This window comes from Scyliorhinus torazame, chromosome 7 (genome assembly GCF_047496885.1).
Source record: "Scyliorhinus torazame isolate Kashiwa2021f chromosome 7, sScyTor2.1, whole genome shotgun sequence".
NCBI lineage: Eukaryota > Metazoa > Chordata > Chondrichthyes > Carcharhiniformes > Scyliorhinidae > Scyliorhinus > Scyliorhinus torazame.
Genome location: NC_092713.1, coordinates 187,204,880 through 187,222,664, shown reverse-complemented (window position 1 = coordinate 187,222,664; position 17,785 = coordinate 187,204,880). Strand labels below are relative to the sequence as shown.

The window sequence follows — 17,785 nt, the reverse complement described above, 5'->3', positions numbered from 1 at the left end:
CCATTCGCTGTCCCCTGCCCCGACATGACCTCGGCCACCGTTATAAAGGCACTGCACAGCACCTTCACCCTGTTCGGTTTCCCCACTTATATCCACAGCGACCGGGGTACATCGTTCATGAGCAATGAGCTGCGTCAGTACCTGCTCAGCAAGGGCATCGCCTCAAGCAGAATGACCAGCTACAACCCGTGGGGAAACAGGCAGGTGGAGAGGGAGAACGCGATAGTTTGGAAGGCTGTTCTTTTGGCCCTATGGTCGAGACGTCTCCCAATCTCCCGCTGGCAGGAGGTCAAACCCGACGCGCTCCACTCCATCAGGTCGCTCCTCTGCACGGCCATGAACGAGACCCCTCACAATCGCTTGTTTGTCTTCCCCAGGAAGTCCACCTCCGGGGTCTCACTTCCATCTTGGCTGACGACTCCCGAACCTGTCCTTCTCCGGAGGCATGTGAGGAGCCATAAGACGGACCCTCTGGTCGAGACGGTCCAGCTGCTACATGCAAACCCCCAGTATGCCTACGTCGCGCACTCGGACGGCAAGATACGTTTTCCCTGCGGATCTGGCACCCGCTGGTTCCCCTACTGAAGCTCCCCCCTCGCCAATGTTCCCCCTTGCACCCCCACACCATCGGTCGCAACCAACCGCGCCCCCCTCGCGCCTCCTCCTCCTTCCTCCATGCCAGCGATGTCACCGCCACCCCCAGCTACCCTCCCTACACCCCAACCGCCACCCCCAGCTACCCTCCCTACTCCCCAACCCACTACCCCGCACCACACAAAAGCTCCGACCACCGTGCTCATCGAAGATGTCCGTGTCTGCCGCACCCCCGCCCGAGCTGAGAAGGTCGACAAGGACGATCAAGCCTCCAAAGAGAATGGACATGTAATCCCATTTCACCCCCGACGGACTCTGTATTTTTCTTAAACAGGGGAGTTAAACAGCCTTCGTTTTACGAGTACACTCTTTCGTGTCATGATTGAGGGTATATCACTGCCCCACTCCTATTTTCCCCTGCAAGATTCTCTTTGAGCCTGGTGATAGCCACTTTGAGGATCTGGAATCATTTTAAACTGGGCTCCATGTCACTGCTTGTTCTGACGCCGGCGTAAACACCGGAGTGGTGTATGCCGGCATCAATGGGCCTCCTGGCCCAGCAATTCAGCGGTCATCAGGGGGCCAGCATGGTGCCGGAGTGCTGCGCGCTGCTCTGGCGGCTGGGCTGGCGCGTGTCCGCACATGCTCAGTCCGAAATGGCTTAAGCCCCTTAAACTGAGACTGTGTCCCCTGGATCTAGACTCACTCCCCAGCCAAGGGAAATATCCTTTCTGCATCGACCCCTTTAAGAATTTTATAAGTTTCAATCGGGTCACATTTCATTCTTCTAATTCCAGAGGCCCAGTCTCCTCAATCTCTCCTCATAGGACACACCATCCCAGAAATTAGGGAGGGAATTCGACAGTTTAAAACCTTGACAACTAAAGGCACAGCAGTCAAGTGGAGTGATGGAAATCAGGAACGTGCAAGAGGCCAGAATTTGAGGAGTGCAGAGATCTCAGAGGGCTGTGGAGCTGGCAGAGATAAAGGTTCATTTAATTCAACTGTTAAATCTTATCTCTGTCTGATGTTGTACAAATAATGAACACGCTACTGTACCCCACTTCCGTGGGTTCTGAACTTAAAGATAACTTTAGCTCCTCTCTCTGGTATTATCCTTTCTGTTCACTGCTTTCAGCCTTTGATCTCTTTAATTAAATCTGACAGTTCACATTTGAGGCTTTGTTCATGACTTTCATGTTTGTACCCGCTGACCTACATTGGCTCCCAGTCAAGCCATGTCTTGATTTTAAAGACCTCGGGCAGGATTCCCCCCTACCCGGCGGGGCGGGGGGTTCCGGGGTAATGGAGTGGCGGGAACCACTCCGGACTTTTAGGGGCCAAGCCCTCACCTTGAGGGGCTAGGCCTGCACTGGAGCGGTTTCCGCTCTACCAGCTGGCGGGAAAGGCCTTTGGCGCCACGCCAGCCGGGGCCGAAAGGTCTTCGCCGGGCGACGCGGGTCGCGCATGCGCGGGAGCGTCAGCGGCTGCTGACGTCAACCCCGCGCATGCGCAGGGGACGGGGTCTCTTTCGCCTCTGCCATAGTGAAGACCATGGCGAAGGCGGAAGAAAAAGAGTGCCCCCATGACACAGGCCCGCCCGCGGATCGGTGGGCCCCGATCGCGGGCCAGGCCACCGTGGGGGCACCCCCCGGGGCCAGATCACCCCTCGCTCCCCCCAGGACCCCGGAGCCTCTCCGTGCCGCATTGTCCCGCCGTTCAAAAGGTGGTTTAATCCTCGCTGGCGGGACAGGCATTCCAGCAGCGGGACTTCGGCCCATCGCTGGCCGGAGAATCGGCGGGGGTGGGCCCACCGACCGGTGCGGTGCGATTCCCGCCCCCGCCGACCGGCGCGGCACGATTCCCGCCCCCACCGAATCTCTGGTGGCGGAGACTTCGGGACACGGCGGGGGCGGGATTCACGCCAGCCCCCGGCAATTCTCCGACCCGGCGGGGGATCGGAGAATCCCGCCCCTCATTCTTGTTTTTAAATCTGTCCATTGCTTTGCCACTCCCAATCTCTCTAACGTCCACCAGCCCACCAACCCTCTTATCCGTCTAATTCTGGGCTCTTGTGCATTTCCAAATTTAATTACTCCGCCATTGGTGGCTGTATTCAGCCATAGGCCCGAAGCTCAGGAATACAACCTCTCTGCCTCTCTGGCTTGTTTTCTCCTTTAAGACCAAGCTTCCTTTATCTGATCTAAAATCTCCTTCTGCGACTCAGTGTCAAACTTTACTTTATAATGGTGAAGCACCTTGGAACAATTCATTAATGCGCTATATAAATGAGTTGTTGTTTCCTGTTCCCACAGGAAGCTGCGACTTGGTTCATAGACTCTCTTCCTCAACAAAGATTGACCAGAAGAGCTACTGAGCAAGTCTTTGGCCATGCCACCCAATGCAAGAATGTAAAATTGGATGGACAGGATTCACTCCAGGATCCTGAAATTTTACACTGGTGGAAGCAGGACCATCGATGGGAAGCTGGCCCTCACCCAAGTCAGGTCCTCAAATGGCCACTTAGGGCCTTTTCTCACCCCGCTTCGATTTTTAGATTGGTGCTTGATAGATCAGGGGGAAAACCCAAAATAAACAAAGGTTGATCTCGGGTAGGAAGGTGGGGTGGTGGGTGGGCCTGGGGGAGGGGGAGAGCACCTACCTCAGAAGCTTCCTTCTGACTGGGGACATCCTGAAAATTCAGACCCATGTTACAAATGCCTGCAACCTCTGATCTTTCTTTTAAACTTTGCTAATTCACTTTGTTTCTAAATACAAACACTTCAAACAAATAAGTCTTTCCCAGAGTTTCTCTGCGGGAAAATATGGACAAAACAATCTTCCAATGTGACAAGATTACAGAATTCATTAAACTTACATGCTATCATTGATATTTAAAAACCCTGTTTCAAAGATAAATCTTTAATTTTAATTTCCTCAGGAATTCCGAAAATTCTTCACAGCTGATGAAGTTTTTTTGAAGTGTAGGTATCACTTGAAATGGAAGGAAATGTGGCAGCCAATTTGCACAAACAGAAAGGTCCCACAAAACATCAATGAGATGAATGACCTAATGATCTGTTGTTCGTGGTGTTGGGTGAGGATATATATTGGCACCAGGAACTAGGAGAATGTTCCTTTTTGAATAGAACCCTGGGGTGTGCAAACAGGACTCTTGGTCTAATGTCTCAAAGACTTACTTCTAATAGTGCTCCCTTGTACTGCATTTAAAAAAAAAAATTATTTCATAGGATGTGAGTGTTCCTGGAAAAGCCTGTGTTTGTTGTCCATCCCTAATTGCCCTTGAACTGAGTGACTTATAAGGCTATTCAGAGAGCATTTAAGAATCAACCACATTGTTGTGGGTCTGGAGTCCCATGTAGGCCAGACCAGGTAAGGACAGCAGATTTCCTTGCCGAAAGGGCATAAATAATCCAGTTGGGTTTTTATGACAATCAAGTGATAGTTTCATTGTCACCATTATTGAGACTAGCTTTCAATTTAAATTCCACCAGCTGCCATGGTGGGATTTGAACCCCAGAGCGTTACCTTGGGCACCTGGATTAATAATCCAGTGACATTGCCACTATGCCACCCTCTCAGCTGGAAGTGTGAGTCTGGATCATGTGCTCATGTCTTCATAGTGGGCCTTAAGCCTTCTGACCTAGAGATGTGATATTACCATTGAATGAATGCTGACACTTACATAGGTCCTTCTTTTGGGTATCCCAAAGTGAGATACATCCAATTATTTCATCCCTGAACGAGATAGATGATTGACTCTGGAATTGATGTACAATTGGTACCAACTTGTCTTGCATTCTATTCAGTATGATTTGAACTCGGACCCCATAACCTCTCCATCACAAAGACTACCTACTTCCACTTCTATAACAACATCTGCCCTAGCCCTAACTCAGCCCGTTTGATGCCTATTTAACTTCCAGACTTGACAATTCCAATGCTGTCCAAACATCAGGTCAACCCTCTTGACCTTAAACTCATGTGCAACCCTCACCATCCATGTGCCCTACCATCAGCAGCCACGCTTTGAGCTGCCCAGACCACATCACCTCTGTCGTTTCCCTCCATGACCCTCTCTGTATCACTCTCTTCTTATAATCTCATCTTTTTGACCAAGCTTTTGGTCACCTGTCCCAATTGTTCCTTCTTCACTTGACTGTCCAATTTTGTGCGCTTGTGAAATGTCTCAGGACATTCTTATCCAATACTGACAACATATAAAATGCAAATTGTTATGGCTGTCGTGGTAGTAATACATGAAGATGTTGAACCAATGAGGTAGGATTTGCTATCACTTTTCTAATTGACTTACGTTTCTGAACAGGTATGCAATTCCCTCTTAATAAACTCCTCCTGCCAATCATCTGACAGTATTATTCTGTGGAGATGATATCACAATCTGTCACAGTTTACACTGACATCTTACACTGGCATGCACCAGGATGTCCCCATCACTGTTATGAATATAAGGGAGGGCAGTGAAGAGCAACAAACATCATCAATGACAACACCATTCTGTGATGTTCCACTTTTATGTTTGAAGGGGGTTAGCTGTGAATTGACTGAACACAAAGTCTACTGGAACAGCAAGTTAAACTAGCTCACTGCTAACTGCTTTGATACCCAGCAAAGTTGAACTTCAATTGATAAGCGATTTTCAAAGTGACGAAGTAAAGAATTTTGGGAAGGTGAGTACCACAGGGAAACATGTTGTGTCACTCATGGATGAACTGGGGATATTGTGGAGTGATGACATCACAACAGCTACTGTGAGGTGATGATTTAAGGACAGGAAGTGAGCTCCTTCACTCAGTAAAGGGGGAGGGGTCAGGTCACCTGATGCAACACTGATAATAGGAAGCCACTGTTCAGTTTCCTGCTTGGTTAACTGATCTCAGTTGAGTCACTACTTCTGCCTTCAGCACCTTGGAGTAGGAGGGAGAGACATTAGTCAGGGTGGTTGAATCTGACTGCAAGCCAATACCCCTAGCGCCTGAATGGAAGGTTCTCTGTTGACCGTGACTGTTTACAACCTCAGCATTATTTCTGTGTGTCTGAGCTGCTGAACGTATACCCATTCCATAGGAAACTTCACTCACCTCAACCCATAACACGATTTCAGCCCATCTGGCTCTGAAATCCCTTGTCACATTCGGTTATCAGTTCTTGATTTCCTGATTTTCTGAACCAAACTCAAATTCTTCCAAATGCCATGATGGGGTTTGAATTCATATTTTTCTGGACAACTAGTCCATTAACACAACAACAACTTGTATTTGAATTGTGCCTTTAGTATGGGACAAAAGTCCAAATAAGCTCACAGCAGTAATTCCAGACAGGAATTGACACTGAACCAATAAACAGATTTTAGGATAAAATGACCAAAAACTGGTCAAAGAGGTAAGTTTGAATCGTCATCTGAAGGAGCACAGAGAGGTGGAAATATTTATACAAGGAATTTTGGGCCTGTAAAGCCCAAATCATGAAGAAGTAGAGAAGGGTAGACATTTTGGAAAGGTGTTGGGCTGGAGAATGTTACAGGGCTAGGAAGGGTGAGGTGACGGAGGGTTTTGAAAAGAATGAGAATTTTAACATCAAAGTGTTGCCAAAGCAGAAGTTAGTGTACATTGTTGAGCAGAGAGCTGATGGATGAATGCCACAGTACCATACCCTACCTTAGCTCGAGCATCCCCTGACAACTTTAGTATTGATACAATGTCCACCCTGTTTCTCCAGCACATCCGTTTAGTTCTGTCAGCATTGAACTTTGGATTAAAAAGATCAATAAAGGAAATGGGGTGAAGGGACATGGGAATAGCATAGATAAAAATAATTAGGTCTCCTACACTTTTCCAATTGGGCTGAATGTAAGCTCAAGGACCAGCCTCCAATACTTCCATTACCCACTTTTAATTCTTCTGGACTCGAGGTTGAATTCAACAAGTTCAAATCATAAGCACTGCCTCTTTTTTTCAGACAGCAGCTGTTGGTAATGATTTAGCTCTTAACATTTATACCTCCTCTAGATTTATCTTTTGTTGGGCAGTGGTTAGCACTCCTGCCTCACGGCGCTGAGGACCCGGGTTCGATCCTGGCCCCGGGTCACTGTCCGTGTGGAGTTTGCACATTATCCCCGTGTCTGCATGAGTCTCACCCCCACAACCCAAAAAGATGTACAGGGAAGGTGTATTGGCCATGCTAAAATTGCCCCTTAATTGGAAAAAAAAGAATTGGGCACTCTAAATTTAAAAAAAGATTTATCTTTTGTTTACTTGTCCTGTTATCACTTCTTTAGCTCCTATTTTACATGCCATCACACAGCTTGCAATTTTTCCTTTCTCTCCCCCCCCCCCCCCCCCCCCCACTTTCCTGCCTCTCCATTGCACTTGTTTTAAACCTGTTACATCTCTAACTTTAACCATTCCTAGGAAAGGTTATTGACTTGAAATGTTATCTTGGTTTCTCCCCCACAGGTTCTGCCTGTTCTGCTGAGTGTTTCCAGAATTATCTGTTTTTATTTGTCATGACCAGGATTATTTGCCGTCATAGGGACAAATGCTAAAATAGAATGTAATTCCCATGTAATTAATTTTTACTGAGATTCTTTCATGACTCAGTTCCCTCCTCAGCAATTTCTAGAGCTGTCAACAACAGTGGAGTGTTGACAGTGATACAAAAGACAAAGAGATTGAAAAAAAGCATTTATTTTGTCCCCATTCCAATGTTCCACCCCCCTCTCCTGTCACAGTGCAGTTTTGTATGTGTCATTCAACCTCTGGCACCTCTTCATTGTGGGCAGAGAATTCAGGTTGCTCAGCCTCAGGAAGCATCAGTCCTGTCCCCTTCCTTGATCAATATCAAAGTGTATTTGGCCAACCTGTTTATTTACGGTGGAGCAGTGTTCAGCATTGCTGCCTCACAGCGCTGAGGACCCAGGTTCAATCCCAGCCCGGGTCACTGTCTGTGTCGAGTTTGCGTATTCTCCCCATGTTTGCGTGGGTCTCACCCCCACAACCCAAAGATGTGCAGGTGAGGTGAATGGCCATGCTAAATTGCCCCTTAATTGCAAAAAAAAGACTTGGGCACTTTAATTATTTTTAAAAATTGTTTATTTTTGTAATAATATAAAAGCAAAATGCTTTTTTATAAAATTTAGAGTACCCAATTCTTTTTTTTCCAATTAAGGGACAATTTAGAGTGGCCAATTCACCTACTCTGCACATCTTTGGGTTGTGGGGGTGAGACCCACGCAGACAATAAAAGCAAAATGCTGTGGATGCTGGAGATCTGAACCGAAAACAGAAAGTGCTAGAAAATCTCAGCAGATTTGGCAGCATCTGTGGAGACAGAAACAGAGTTAATGTTTTGTGTCCACTATGGCTCTTCTTGGGAACTGACTTATTTTCAATACTGGCATATATTAAGATGAGACCTGTTTCAGAATAAAATCTATATTAGCCAAATGTGAGGATAAAGGTTGGGCCAGGGTCAATTTTCTGGGTTGTGATTACCGGAATGCAAGGGCTGCAGCCAGGATTGTGGAGGGAATTCAAAATGAAAACACTATGGGTGCAATGCCACAGCCCTAACCACCTTTGGGAGAGTTGAAAACTAGGCATTAAAAAGGTAAAAATTATAAGTCTAGGAGCTTAAAATAATAGCCTAGTGTGACACATGGTTCGATGGAAATAGCAACAGCACAACAAACGAATTGCAACATAGACTTTAATTTATATTGAGACTTTTACAATTTCAGGACATATCATAGTACGGTCAGTGAAGTACTTTTGAAATATAGTCACTGCTTGGCAAACTGAACATGAACATGAACTTGGCATGAGACAAAAAAATGATCTCAAAAACATCTCACCCAAATTCTGGCACGTTTGAGAACCAGGATTCCCTCAGTACTGTCTTGAAGGCAGCCTAGAAATATCTTATTACTTAACATATTTTGCATCATTAGAATAAATGAATAGCTTATGATGACCCAAAGTCACTCAGGACCTGTAATGCAGTTCCTGCTCCCGCAGCAGGGTTTGTTCTACTGCATGTTATTCATCAGCACTTTGCTTCATCCTCATAAAATGTTCTTCACATTGGAAGCTTTTTTTCCACAATCCCTTCTGCTGCTGTAAGTGTACCCTGGGGTGACCAAATTTTCAAAAGTCAAAACCAGGAGAAATTGAAAAGCTTGCAGGGATTCTTGCGGCACTGTTGGTAGTGCCCCCACCTCTGGACTAGAAGCTCTGGGTTCAAGTCCAATGCCAGGACTTGTTGGCCATGGAAGGGTTGTTCATAACATGGTTCAATGGGCTGATTATCAGTTTGGGAAATCTTCCCCTACTATTCCCCAAAGGGACAAAACAGTGTGGGGTGTAATTTACCGGCTGTTCATGCCGGCTGGAAATTCTGGTCCCACGCCGGCGCAGGGATTTCCCAGTGACACGGGTTTCCCTGTTGACAGCGCAGGACCCGTAGATTCCAATGGCGAGCCGCCTCCGTCGCCGATAAACACCTTGTGGGCTAGTGGGAAAATCCCGCCTGTGGTTGTGAAGATATGGAAAGCCTTTGGGAAGGTGATGCTGTGAAATGATTGACATTTTTGGATGACCAAGGGCAGGGGTACGGGGTGGTAGGAGGTCATGTGATGCCATCTCCCAGAATATTTGCGGCCGAAATTGGCAACACAATTCAGACACTCAGTTATTGAAGACCAGAGAGCTTTGATCCAATGACATTTTCTTTAAAAAAAACTGAACAAAGGCTTTGTTTTGTTACAAGATGCCACCAGAACGTGAAATCAATCTCCATTTAAAAGCCAGATTTATTTTCATTTGCACACTGGGTTCAAACAAAAACGTTTTGAGCCAGAAGCTGGATTGTAAATCAGCGAACATGGGATTCTTGTTGTGCGCAGAGCCACAAGCAGGGAAGTATGCAATATTTCAATGAGAAGCTTGGTTGAATGTGCCATGGCTCAACCAAATTTGCATTCCTCAGCACTGATGGCGGTTTACCGATGGGCACCATCTGACAACCTATTCAATTGTGGGTGGCAACTGACAGACACCACTGTCAATCTGCTGCCATCACCCAGATGCTGATTTCCTCCTGACTTCTGGATGGTCATGGAGTTAATTTATAGGAGTTCATGGGTGCAAATCACCCCATAACCTCTTTAAATCACTCCTGGTAATTCATATAAATCACCCCTAGTAACTCTTATAAATTACCCCCATGAACTCCAATAAATTATCTCCCATACTTCCTATAAATCAGTGCATCCTCTACTCCCTACTGCTGGCCTCCAGCATCCCCCTCACAGGCTTCCTCCACGTAATCCCTGATTGTCCAACTGGAGCGTTCTGTCAGAATGGCCGATCAGGGCAATAGACAATGAACGGCAAACCAACAACGCAGCGCAAAGCGGTCCCATTGTGAGCCAGTCCATTTTGGGGTAAAAACTATTTGCACCCGACTCTGATCCTGGATGCCTGTGGGAAGAATTTCTGCTCTTGCGGGAGTGGCTTGGCAGAGTCGCTTGCTTATTGGTTGGCAAGCAGTGAGTAGACCCATCATTGGGGCATTAGGTAAAGGGGAGAGGAGAGAAAGTGAAGTGAAGAGACAATGATGCTATTTTAAAAGCTTTTGAGCAAAACGTTAAGGCACAGCAACTTTTAATCAATTTATGTTTAACCAATTTATAGGAGTTCTTTAAAGGAGTCACATGTGCTGTGGATAAAGGGGAACCAATGGATGCACTGTACTTAAGATTTCCAGAAGGAATTTAATAAGGTGCCACCTCAAAGGTTATTGCGGAAAATAAAAACTCGATGTAGGGGGTAACATATTGGTACGGACAGAAGATTAGCTAGATAACAGTGTGGTAAACCACTGTTGCACCTCTATTAGGTGATGTATGGTAGGACTTGTACTACAGGTACATTGGTAGTCCCTGCCTGCTGGCTCCGCCCAGTAGGCGGAGTATAAATATGTGTGTCCTCCATGCTGCAGCCATTTCGCCAGCTGCTGTGGGAGGCCACACATCTAAGAGCAATAAAGCCTCAGTTGTACCCAACTCAAGTCTTTGTGCAATTGATCATGCATCAATTTATTGCTCTAAGATTTTCAAAAGATGGACCTCCGTATCAAACCGGATCGCCTTCAGCTGGGTCCGCATTCAAGCGACGCCTCTGTCTCGGAGGCTCAGAAAATACAGATCCTGTACTCAAGGTTGAGCTCCAGTGTCTTCCCGCTAATCCAGGACATGCCGAACTACGCCGAAGCCATGACGCATCTCAAGGAGAATTACGCTCAGAAGACGAACACGCTCCTCGCCAGGCACGTACTCGCCACTTGCTCTCAACTCCCTGGTGAGTCCATAGAAGACTTCTGGCGGGCCCTAATCCCACTCGTCCGGGACTGGGACTGTCAGGCCATTTCGGCCACTGAACATTCAAACCTCCTTATGCGGGACTCATTTGTTACGGGGATTGGGTCGGACCTCATACGCCAGCGACTGTTAGAGCGGGCCACGCTCGACCTAGCAGAGACAAAGAAACTAGCGCTCTCCATGACGGTCGCCTCGCGCAACGTTCAGGCCTACACCCCCAGCCACACGGCCCAGCCCTCCTACACATTGTGGACCCCACAGACGGTCGCCCCGGGGGATCCTTACCCAGCCAATACGCCTGCGCCAAGCGCCAGACAGCAAACCCCAGGGGTCCCCGATGTTATTTCTGCGGCCAGCAGAAACACCCCCACCAACGCTGCTCGGCCCGCTGCCCTTTGTGAGGCTTGCAGCAAGAAGGGGCACTTCACCACGGTGTGCCAGGCCCTTGCAGTCACCGCTATCTCCCCCACCCCCCTCGTTTACGGACAGTGGGCGCCGCCATCTTCTCCCCCTCAGACCACACGTGGCCAGTGGGCGCCGCCATCTTCTCTCCCTCAGACCAAGCGTGGCCTGTGGGCGCCACCATCTCTCCCACTGAGCAACACGTGCGGCGCATGGGCGCTGCCATCTTGTTCAAACCCCGCCACGTGCGGCCCATGGGCGCCACCATTTTGTACTCCTCCAGATCTTCAGCCGCCATCTTGTCTCCCCCACGGCAGATGGGCACCGCCAGCATTCCAGGACCAGGGCCCCCCCGGGCTCCCCGTCATCCCACACCAGCGATGACCGACCATCGACCAGTCTCGTCCGCACAACCTGGCCATCGCATTGACCAGCGTGACAGTCAACGGACACGTGACCTCTTGCCTGCTGGACTCCGGGAGCACCGAGAGCTTCATCCACCCGGATACGGTAAGGCGCTGCTCCCTCGTGGTCCACCCCACCAATCAAAGAATCTCCCTTTCCTCCGGATCCCATTCCGTGGTGATCCGGGGGTACTGTACGGTCACACTCACGGTCCAGGACGTAGAATTCAGCGGCTTCCGCCTCTACTTTCTCCCTAACCTCTGCGCTGCCCTACCGCTAGGCCTGGATTTCCAGTGCAACCTCCAGAGCCTAACCCTGAAATTCGGCGGGCCCCTACCACTCCTCACTGTGTGCAGCCTCGCGACCCTAAAGGTCGGTCCGCCTTCCCTCTTCGCAAATCTAACCTCGGATTGCAAACCCGTCGCCACCAGGAGCAGACAGTACAGCACCCAGGACAGGACCTTCATCAGGTCCGAGGTCCAGCGGCTGCTTCAGGAAGGCATCATCGAGGCCAGCAAAAGCCCCTGGAGAGCCCAAGTGGTAGTATTTAAAACTGGGGAGAAACACAGAATGGTCATGGACTACAGCCAGACCATCAATCGGTAGACGCAGGTCGACGCGTACCCCCTCCCACGCATATCTGATATGGTCAATCAGATTGCACAGTACCGGGTCTTCTCAACGGTAGACCTCAAATCCGCCTACCACCAGCTCCCCATTCATAAATCGGACCGTCCATACACTGCCTTCGAGGCAGACGGCACCTCTATCACTTCCTCAGGGTTCCCTTTGGCGTCACCAATGGGGCCTCGGTCTTCCAATGGGAGATGGACCGAATGGTCGACCGGTATGGTTTGCGGGCCACCTTTCCGTACCTAGACAATGTCACCATCTGTGGCCCTGATCAGCAGGACCACGACACCAACCTTGCCAAATTTCTCCGCACCACCACTCTCCTGAACCTCACCTACAACAAGGAGAAGTGCGTGTTCAGCACGAACCACCTAGCCATCCTCGACTATGTGGTCCAGAACGGAGTTCTGGGGCCCGATCCCGACTGCATGCACCCCTCATGGAGCTCCCCCTTCCCCACTGCCCCAAGGCCCTCAAACGCTGCCTGGGGTTCTTTTCGTACTACGCTCAGTGGGTCCCAAACTATGCAGACAAGGCCCACCCGCTCATACAGTCCACCCATTTTCACCTGACGGCCGAGGCACAACAGGCCTTCGCCCGTATCAGAGCCGATATCGCCAAGGCCGGGATGCACACAGTAGACAAGACACTGCCCTTTCAAGTAGAGAGCGACGCATCAGACGTCGCCCTAGCTGCCACCCTCAATCAGGCAGGCAGACCCGTGGCATTCTTTCCCTGCACCCTTCATGCCTCAGAAATTCGGCACTCATCCGTCGAAAAAGAGGCCCAAGCTATCGTTGAAGCTGTGCGGCATTGGAGGCATTACCTGGCCGGCAGGAGATTCACTCTCCTCACTTACCAACGGTCGGTAGCCTTTATGTTCAATAACACACAGCAGGGCAATATCAAGAATGATAAGATCTTGAGGTGGAAGATCGAGCTCTCCACCTACAATTACGAGATTTTGTATCGCCTCGGTAAGCTCAACGAGCCCCCAGACGCCCTATCCCGAGGTACATGTGCCAGTGCACAGGTAGACCGACTCCGGACCCTGCACGCCAGCCTTTGTCACCCGGGAGTCACACGGTTGTACCATTTCATATCTGGCCTACTCCGTCGACAAAGTAGGGACAATCACCAGGGACTGCCAGGTCTGTGCGGAGTGCAAACCGCACTTCTACCGGCCGGACCATGCGTTCCTGGTGAAGGCCTCCGCCCCCTTGAGCGCCTCAGTGTGGATTTCAAAGGGCCCCTCCCCTCCACCGACGGTAACACGTATTTTCTCAGTGTGGTCGATGAGTACTCCAGATTCCCCTTCGCCATCCCATGCCCCGACATGACATCTGCCACCGTCATCAAAGCCCTCAACACAATCTTCGCCCTGTTCGGTTTCCCCGCCTACATCCACAGTGACAGGGGATCCTCCTTCATGAGTGATGAGCTGCGTCAGTTCCTTCTCAGCAGGGGTATCGCCTCCAGCTGAACGACAAGCTACAACCCCCGGGGAAACGGACAGGTAGAGAGAGAGAATGGGACGGTATGGAGGGTCGTCCAACTGGCCCTACGGTCCAGGAACGTGCTGGCCTCCGCTGGCAGGAGGTCCTCCCTGAATGCACTACACTCCATTCAGTCACTACTATGCACCGCCACTAACAAGACACCCCATGGACGTCTTTTTGCCTTCCCCAGGAAGTCCACATCCGGGGTGTCGCTCCCGACTTGGCTCGCAGCTCCTGGACCTGTCCTGCTCCGTAGGCATGTCCGACTCCACAAGGCGGACCTGTTGGTGGAAAGGGTGCAATTGCTCCATGCAAACCGCCAGTATGCCTACGTGGCATACCCCGACAGCTGCCAGGATACTGTCTCCATCAGGGACCTGGCACCAGCAGGTCATATACACACACCCCACCGGCCCGGCACCACCCTCCCCTCCCCCGGCGCTCCCAGCAGCAACCCCCCCGGGACCATCCGTCCTTCCCCTGCCCATGCTCGAAGATGAAGAGGATTTTGCCATGCTCCCGGAGGCTCCGGACATCAGACCAGCATCGGCATCGCTGCCACTACTATGTCTCTCCCAGCGGCACATCAAGGCTCCTGACCGGTTAAACCTCTAACTGGTCCACTGGACTTCAAAAGACATTTTTTTCCCTCTCTATCAAATATTGTAGATGTAAATGTAAAAAGAAAACCATTTGATGTATGTAGTTCTCCACCACCCCCGCCGGACTCAATTTTAACAGGGGGTGAATGTGGTAAACCACTATTGCACCTCTATTAGGTGATGTACGGTAGGACCTGTACTACAGGTACGTTGGTAGTCCCTGCCTGCTGGCTCCGCCCAGTAGGCGGAGTATAAATATGTGTGTCCTCCATGCTGCAGCCATTTCGCCAGCTGATGTGGGAGGCCACACATCTTAGAGCAATAAAGCCTCAGTTGTACCCAACTCAAGTCTTTGTGCAATTGATCGTGTATCGAACAGGAAACAGAGTTGGCATAAATGGGTCTTTTTCTGGTTGGCAGGATGTAATGAGTGATGTGCTAACAATTTATATTGTTATAACCCTCACAAGGACCACAGGGATCGCAGATTGATCTCCCTGTGGGCTTCGTAGAAAATTAGTTCCTGTAAAGGCACCGACCCCACGAAATACAACAGAATTACAGATCAGTGCCCAATCTTGACGGAATTATATAATGGACACCATGGGGTATCCAGGATGAAAATGCTCGGAAGGAATTATGTCTGGTGGCCCAGGCTCGATACAGACATCAAGAATCTGGTGAAGCAAATGGGAGGAGAAGGGGATTAAGACACTAAAAGATTTGTTTCTTAGGGGTCGGTTTGCAGGGCTGAAGGAGCTGGAAGCGAAGTATGACTGGAGCAGGGGGAAATGTTTAGATACATGCAGGTTCGAGATTTTGCCAGAAAGGAGATACAGAGCTTCCCGGTGGAGCTGGCCTCTACATTGCTGGAGGAGGTGCTGACGACAGGGGGACTGGAGAAGGGGGTAGTGTCAGCGGTTTACGGAGCTATTTTGGAAGAGGACAAGGCACCCCTGGAAGAGATCAAAGCAAAGTGGGAGGAAGAGTTGGGAGAGGATATGGAGGAGGGGTTCTGGTGTGAGGTGCTCCGGAGAGTGAATGCCTCCACCTTGTGCGCGAGTTTGGGGCTGATACAGCTGAAGGTGGTATACAGAGCACACCTCACAAGGGTGAGGATGAGCCGATTCTTTGAAGGAGTAGAAGATGTGTGTGAACATTGCGGGTGGGGGGGCCCGCTAATCATGGTCATATGTTTTGGTCCTGCCCAAAGCTAGAGATGACTGGAAGGAGGTTTTTAGGGTAATTTCTAAAGTGGTACACGTGAAACTGCATCCGGGTTCCCGGCTGGTCATATTTGGGGTGTTGGACCAGCCAGGGTTGGAAACGGGTGAGGAGGCAGATGTTGTAGCCTTCACCTCGTTGATCGCCCGAAGGTGGATCCTGATGGGATGGAGGGCAACCTCTCCACCCTGTGCCCTGGCGTGGCGGGGGTACTTGTTGGAATTCTTGACTCTTGAGTTTGAACTGAGGGGAAGGATGGAGGGGTTCTACAATTCATGGGCATTATTCATCATGCACTTTCAAGAACTGGATAACATCAAAAATTAGTTGGGCGGGGGGTTGGAGGGTTGGGGGGAGGTGGACTGTGTGTGTTGATGGTGACTGTGGGTGATTTCTGATTCCTTTTTGTCATTTGTTTATATGAACATGCGGGCTAATGTTTGGTTGGAGAATGCGATCATAAGACCATAAGACATAGGAGCGGAAGTAAGGCCACTTGGCCCATCGAGTCCACTCCACCATTCAATCATGGCTGATTTCAACTCCATTTACCCCCTCTCTCTCCATAGCCCTTAATTCCCCGAGAAATCAAGAATTTATCAACTTATGTCTTAAGGACACTCAACGTCCCGGCCTCCACCGCCCTCTGTGGCATTGAATTCCACAGACCCACCACTCACTGGCTGAAGAAATTTCTCCTCATCTCTGTTCTAAAGTGACTCCCTTTTATTCTAAGGCTGTGCCCCCGGGTCCTAGTCTCCCCTGCTAATGGAAACAACTTCCCTACGTCCACCCTATCTAAGCCATTCATTATCTTGTAAGTTTCTATTAGATCTCCCCTCAACCTCCTAAACTCCAATGAATATAATCCCAGGATCCTCAGACGTTCATCGTATGTTAGGCCTACCATTCCTGGGATCATCCGTGTGAATCTCCGCTGGACCCGCTCCAGTGCCAGTATGTCCTTCCTCAGGTGTGGGGCCCAAAATTGCTCACAGTATTCTAAATGGGGCCTAACTAATGCTTTATAAAGCTTCAGAAGTACATCCCTGCTTTTATATTCCAAGCCTCTTGAGATAAATGACAACATTGCATTTGCTTTCTTAATTACGGACTCAACCTGCAAGTTTACCTTTAGAGAATCCTGGACTAGGACTCCCAAGTCCCTTTGCACTTCAGCATTATGAATTTTGTCACTGTTTAGAAAATAGTCCATGCCTCTATTCTTTTTTCCAAAGTGCAAGACCTCACACTTGCCCACGTTGAATTTCATCAGCCATTTCTTGGACCACTCTCCTAAACTCTCTAAATCTTTCTGCAGCCTCCCCACCTCCTCCATACTACCTGCCCCTCCACCTATCTTTGTATCATCGGCAAACTTAGCCAGAATGCCCCCAGTCCCGTCATCTAGATCGTTAATATATAAAGAGAACAACTGTGGCCCCAACACTGAACCCTGCGGGACACCACTTGTCACCGGTTGCCATTTTGAAAAATAACCTTTTATCCCAACTCTCTGCCTTCTGCCTGACAGCCAATCATCAATCCATGTTAGTACCTTGCCTCGAATACTATGGGCCCTTATTTTACTCAGCAGTCTCCCGTGAGGCACCTTATCAAAGGCCTTTTGGAAGTCAAGATAGATAACATCCATTGGCTCTCCTTGGTCTAACTTATTTGTTATCTCTTCAAAGAACTCTAACAGGTTTGTCAGGCACGACCACCCCTTACTAAATCCATGCTGACTTGTCCTAATCCGACCCTGCACTTCCAAGAATTTAGAAATCTCATCCTTAACGATGGATTCTAGAATCTTGCCAACAACCGAGGTTAGGCTAATTGGCCTATAATTTTCCATCTTTTTCCTTGTTCCCTTCTTGAACAGGGGGGTTACAACAGCGATTTTCTAATCCTCTGGGACTTTCCCTGACTCCAGTGTATTTTGAAAGATCATAACTAACACCTCCACTATTTCTTCAGCTATCTCCTTTAGAACTCTAGGATGT

General features: G+C 49.2%; 1 protein-coding gene across 1 annotated transcript in view; it reads left to right on the top strand.

Annotated features, from left to right (window-relative positions):
• Positions 1 to 5,190: 5,190 nt before the first annotated feature.
• Positions 5,191 to 17,785, top strand: part of LOC140426743 (eukaryotic peptide chain release factor subunit 1) — a 153,772-nt gene continuing 141,177 nt past the window's right edge. The window contains exon 1 of the mRNA XM_072511877.1: positions 5,191 to 5,306. The gene's annotated coding sequence lies outside the window, so the exon portion shown is untranslated. The remainder of the gene's footprint in view (positions 5,307 to 17,785) is intronic.